The sequence below is a fragment of the Silene latifolia genome, chromosome 1, assembly GCF_048544455.1.
Source record: "Silene latifolia isolate original U9 population chromosome 1, ASM4854445v1, whole genome shotgun sequence".
Taxonomy (NCBI): Eukaryota; Viridiplantae; Streptophyta; class Magnoliopsida; order Caryophyllales; family Caryophyllaceae; genus Silene; species Silene latifolia.
The window spans coordinates 198319552-198326342 of NC_133526.1; positions in this window are offsets into that span (position 1 = coordinate 198319552).

The window sequence follows — 6791 nt, forward strand, 5'->3', positions numbered from 1 at the left end:
AACGGAAGACATTTGGGGGTGCCGGTATGCCAGAAACCAGCATTCGCCGAAACTCGGATTATCGTGAAAAATGCGTTAAAGCTCTTATTTGAGGCTGAAATCGAACAGGTTAACTCCTGAAATGAGGTAGGACGCGTGATTGAAAAACAGGGAGAAAAAGAAACCGGGTCCGGTACGACCTCCCGAACGGCTGAAATTGAAGTGTATAATACACGTTTTTTCGGGATTCCGGGGTCCCGGAACAAAATTCTCGGAAATCGCATAGAAAGTTCCTGGGTCAAATAAAGCAGCCACGCAAAATTTGAGCACCAACGGAAGACATTTGGGGATGCGGTGTGTCGAAACTAGCATTCGCCGAAACTCGGATTATAGTGAAAATGTGTTAAAACTCGTTATTTGAGGCTGAAATCGAACAGGTTAACTCCTGAAATGAGGTAGGACGCGTGATTGAAAAACAGGAGAAAAAGAAACCGGGTCGACGACCTCCCGAACGACTGAAATTGAAGTGTATAATACACGGTTTTTCGGGATTCCGGGGTCCCGGAACAAAATTCTCCGGAAATCGCATAGAAAGTTCCTGGGGTCAAATAAAACGGCCACGCAATATTTGAGCACCAACGGAAGACATTTGGGGGTGCCGGTGTTCCAAAAAAACCAAAGATTCGTCGAAACTCGGATTATCGTGAAAAATGCGTTAAAGCTCGTTATTTGAGGTGAAATCAAACAGTTAACTCCTTAAATGAGGTAGGACGCGTGATTGAAAAACAGGGAGAAAAAGAAACCAGGGTCAGATCGACCTCCCGAACGGCTGAAATTGAAGTGTATAATACACGGTTTTTCGGGATTCCGGGGTCCCGAAACAAACTCCGGAAATCGCATAGAAAGTTCTTGGGGTCAAATAAAGCGGCCACGCAAAATTTGAGCACCAACGGAAGACATTTGGGGGTGCCGGTATGCCAGAAACCAGCATTCGCCGAAACTCGGATTATCGTGAAAAATGCGTTAAAGCTCTTATTTGAGGCTGAAATCGAACAGGTTAACTCCTGAAATGAGGTAGGACGAGTGATTGAAAAACAGGGAGAAAAAGAAACCGGGTCCGGTACGACCTCCCGAACGGCTGAAATTGAAGTGTATAATACACGGTTTTTCGGGATTCCGGGGTCCCGGAACAAAATTCTCCGGAAATCGCATAGAAAGTTCCTGGGGTCAAATAAAGCGGCCACGCAAAATTTGAGCACCAACGGAAGACATTTGTGGATGCCGGTGTGTCAGAAACCAGCATTCGCCGAAACTCGGATTATCGTGAAAAATGATTTAAAACTCGTTATTTGAGGTTGAAATCGAACAGGTTAACTCCTGAAATGAGGTAGGACGCGTGATTGAAAAACAGGGAGAAAAAGAAACAGGGTCCGGTACGACCTCCCGAACGGCTGAAATTGAAGTGTATAATACACGGTTTTTCGGGATTCCGGGGTCCCGGAACAAAATTTTCCGGAAATCGCATATAAACTTCATGGGGTCAAATAAAGCGGCCACGCAAAAATTGAGCACCAACGGAAGACATTTGGGGGTGCCGGTGTGCCAGAAACCAGCATTCGCCGAAACTCGGATTATCGTGAAAAATGCGTTAAAGCTCGTTATTTGAGGCCGAAATCGAACAGGTTAACTTATGAAATGAGGTAGGACGCGTGATTGAAAAACAGGGAGAAAAAGAAACCGGGTCCGGTACGACCTCCCGAACGGCTGAAATTGAAGTGTGATACACGCTTTTTCGGGATTCCGGGTTCCCGGAACAAAATTCTCCGGAAATCGCATAGAAAGTTCCTGGGGTCAAATAAAGCGGCCACGCAAAATTTGAGCACCAACGGAAGACATTTGGGGGTGCGGTGTGTGAAACAAAGTCGCCAAAACTCGGATTATCGTGAAAAATGCGTTAAAGCTCGTTATTTGAGGCTGAAATCGAACAGGTTAACTCCTGAAATGAGGTAGGACGCTTGATTGAAAAACAGGGAGAAAAAGAAACCGGGTCCGGTACGATATCCCGAACGGCTGAAATTGAAGTGTATAATACACGGTTTTTCGGGATTCCGGGGCCCTTGAACAAAATTCTCCGAAAATCGCATAGAAAGTTCCTGGGGTCAAATAACGCGGCCACGCAAAATTTGAGCACCAACGGAAGACATTTGGGGGTGCCGGTGTGCCAGAAACCAACATTCGCCGAAACTCGGATTATCGTGAAAAATGCGTTAAAGCTCGTTATTTGAGGTTGAAATCGAACAGGTTAACTCCTTAAATGAGGTAGGACGCTTGATTGAAAAACTGGGAGAAAAAGAAACCGGGTCCAGTACGACCTCCCAAACGGCTGAAATTGAAGTGTATAATACACGGTTTTTCGGGATTCCGGGGCTCCGGAACAAAATTCTCCGGAAATCGCTTAGAAAGTTCCTGGGGTCAAATAAAGCGGCCTCGCAAAATTTGAGCACCAACGGAAGACATTTGGGGGTGCCGGTGTGCCAGAAACCAGCATTTGCCGAAACTCAGATTATCGTGAAAAATGCGTTAAAGCTCGTTATTTGAGGCTGAAACCGAACAGGTTAACGCCTGAAATGAGGTAGGACGCGTGATTGAAAAACAGGGAGAAAAAGAAACCGGGTCCGGTACGACCTCCCGAACTGCTGAAATCGAAGTGTATAAATGCACGGTTTTTCGAGATTCGAGGGTCCCAAAACAAAATTCTCCGGAAATCGCATAGAAAGTTCCTGTGGTCAAATAAAGCGGCCACGCAAAATTTGAGCACCAACGGAAGACATTTGGGGTTGCCGGTGTGCCAGAAACCAGAATTCGCCAAAACTCGAATTATCGTGAAAAATGCGTTAAAGCTCGTTATTTGAGGCTGAAATCGAACAGGTTAACTCCTGAAATGAGGTAGGACGCGTGATTGAAAAACAGGGAGAAAAAGAAACCGGGTCCGGTACGACCTCCCGAACGGCTGAAATTAAAGTGTATAATACACGGTTTTTCGAGATTCCGGGGTGCCGGAACAAAATTCTCCGGAAATCGCATAGAAAGTTCCTGGGGTCAAATAAAGCGGCCACGCAAAATTTGAGCACCAACGGAAGACATTTGGAGGTGCCGGTGTGCCAGAAACCAGCATTCGCCAAAACCAACAATTGCCGGGAATCACCGATCAATGAGAGAAGAAGGCGTGGGCACCAAATGTCGGGAATGAGCGTGCAATGGTTAGGCCATGGGGTACAAGTGCCGAGAATAACAAAAAAATGATAAGGCATAGTCACCCAAGTGACGGGAATGGCTAGGCCATATGCGGCAAATGCCTAGGCCACGGCCACTATGACCGGGCATTGCCTTGGCCATGAGCAGCAATGGCTAGGCCATGTGCGGCAAGTGCTAAGGCCACGAGCACAATGACCGAGCATTGCCTTCGCCATGTGCGGCAATTGCCCAGGCCACGACTACAATGACCGATCACTGCCTAGGCCATGAGCAGCAAGTGCCTAGGCCACGGGCACAATGACCGATCAATGGCTAGGCCATGTGCGGCAAGTGCCTAGGCCACGGGCACAATGACCGAGCATTGCCTTGGCCATGTGCGGCAATTGCTTAGGCCATGGGCACAATGACCGATCACTGCCTAGGCCATGAGCAGCAAGTGCCTAGGCCACGGCACAATGACCGATCAATGGCTAGGCCATGTGCGGCAAGTGCCTAGGCCACGGGCACAATGACCGAGCATTGCCTTGGCCATGTGCGGCAATTGCCTAGGCCACGGGCACAATGACCGATCACTGCCTAGGCCACGGGCACAATGACCGATCACTGCCTAGGCCATGAGCAGCAAGTGCCTAGGCCATGTGCAGCAAGTGCCTTGGCCATGTGCAGCAAGTGCCTAGCCATGACCGAGCACTGCCTAGGCCATGACCGAGCAATGCCTAGGCCGTGGGCACCAATGGCCGAGCAATGCTAGGCCATGGGCACCAAGTGACCGAGTAGTGCCTAGGCCATGGGCACCAATGACCGAGCAATGCTAGGCCATGGGCACCAAGTGACCGAGCACTTCCGTTGAATAGCCTTGCCTAGGCATTTTGAGGTTAGTTGCCTAGGCCATGGGCGTGAAATGCCTAGGCCAAGGGGCATTTTGAGGTTAGCTGCCTAGGCCATGAGCGTGCATTGCCTAGCGATGGGCGCCTTATGAAGCCATGTGTGGGCATTTTTCAATTCGGAACGGATTTTACCGAGCAACGAAGCGTGAAACGCTAATTTAGGAGGTTTCTAAGGTAATTATATGATTCGGTGACCACGAGTCGTAAAGGACAACCAACCGAAAGTCATCCCGACTCGGTTACCTCGATCGCTCCTTAGCACAAGCTATGAAAGGCTATACCTCAACTACCGATACGGCATCCCGGGTAACTGTGCCCAAATACTTCATAGAGTTGTTGGGGACGGTCATAGGGTAATTTTAACAAGGAACGGACACTAGATGCTTGGTTGGTCCCATACGATGCACCACCCGCACACACACCCGTCGCTCGCCCAACGGCACCGTGAGCATTTTTCGACTCGGGACATATTTGCCCGAGCAACGAAGCCTAAAAATGCTCAAAACCATTGATAGTGTGATATTAAGGTGCAAGGTGGGTAGAAAATGAGATGGAGGATGCCCAAAGTGCCCAACACAACCCACACAAAGGGCACACCCAACACGCATAGAGACACCGCTCGCCCCGACGCGGTTTCCGAGACCGAAACGAGTCCGAATAAATTTTTTCTTGAGCCTAAAACCAACTACTCCAAGTTATCTACCCAAAAACGCAAGGTTTGCACAATATGAACCGTGTTTGGTCCCCCGAAGTCCCCCCACACCGAGATCTAGGCAGCAGCCGCGTCCGCAGAAAATGACCCGACTTCGGAGACCCATAACTCCCTCAAAAAAAATCGGAATGACGAATTTGTTTTTCCAGCATCAAGTACTCCAAGTTAGCTTTCCAACCATATATCAAGATCATAAATCAAAGCTAATTTGTTCCTCCAAAACGGCGTTACAAAAACGTATCGCTATTCTGCACACCCAATGTTTCATGCTACAAGACCAAAACTATCAAAAAAGCCTCTATAGGGGGTAGTGAGGAGCTTGAGCGGCTGGGCACCATGGTGCATGTTTGCGTATGAATAAGGACCCCTACTCCGAGGCGTGGGCATGGCAATACCCTAAGATGAAAAAAAAAAAAATTCCGCCATGCAAACCCGTCTCGGGGGCCCTTGAGAGGCACACGGGTTTCGGCATCGTTGACTATAGCGGTTGGGCTGGGCACCATGGTGCATGTTGCCGTAGGCATAAGGACCCCTACTCCGAGGCGTGGGCATGGCAAGACCCTTTCATCGAGTTAAAAAAAAATTCCGCCATGCATCCCGTCTCGGGGGCCTGTGAGAGGCACACGGGTTTCGGCATCATTGGCCGCTATTGTGGCCATCGTGTAAGTGCGCACAACCCCGTGGCGTGGTAAATCACCACGTCTCGGGGGAACTATCATAGACGAGATTGGGATCGATGGCTTGAGTGACGGGTACACGATGAAGGCCATCGAGTAAGACCCTTAGTCCGAGGCGTGGTGCATGGTGAAAAACATTTATCGTCCGTAAATTATTATTTTTTTTTGAAAAAAATTCTTCTATGACGGGTTTGGGCATCGATGGCTTGAGTGACGGGTACACGAAGAAGGCCATCGAGTAAGACCAATTTTTTTTTTTTAAATACGGGTTTGGGCATCGATGGCTTGAGTGACGGGTACACAAAGAAGGCCATCGAGTAAGCCCAAATTTTTTTTTTTTAAAAAAAATACGGGTTTGGGCATCGATGGCTTGAGTGACGGGTACACGAAGAAGGCCATCGAGTAAGACCCATTTTTTTTAATTTAAAAAAGTTTTTTTTTTAAAAAAGTGTCGGGTTAACCGTTCTTGCTAGGGCCGTTGTCTTTCTTACCCGCGTAAAATGATGTGGTGGGATGGCTGATGGTTTCTAGTAGATACGGTATGCTTTTTTTAAAAAAAAAAGTTCTTTTAAAAGTGTCGAGTGAACCGTTCATGCTAGGGCCGTTGTCTTCCTTACCCGCGTAAAATGATGTGGTGGGATGGCTAATGGTTTCTAGTTGACGCGGTATGCTTTTTTAAAAAAAGTAATTTTCTTTTTTTGAAAAATCACCACGCCTTGGAGGTCCCTTCTATGACGGTTGTCCCTCGTTGATCGGAATGTCCCTCGGAATGTCCCTCGGTTTGTGCGGCTGTGATGGGTTTGTCGGAAATTGGCTTTTGAGAATCGTTGCCCCTTGGTTGTCCCTCGGAGTGATTAGGTGCTAATGAGTAAGGTCACAATCTTTAGTCGATAAGTAAGGATTGCAATGATGAGAGTCGCTAGCGAAGAAATCCACTTGGAGTGAGTTATCACAAAGACCAAGCCGATGATGCGCTGATGTATGGGTAGTCATTGTGCCCCGAACCGATTATTGAGAGTTTTTTTATCACCATGTAATCTAATCGATGCTTTGTTTCTCGATTGCCGATTCTGATACGCCTTGAGCCGGGTTGTCCCTCGTTGATCGGAATGTCCCTCGGAATGTCCCTCGGTTTTCGACGCTACATGTGCCTTGAAAGGGTTGGACCCCCGCAGCCACGGAGCTTTATTGATCCTAGTGCGTTAGGGGGAAATGTCCTGGACAATGCATTGTTGCTTGGAATGTCCCTCGGTTTGTGCGGCTATGATGGGTTTGTCGGAA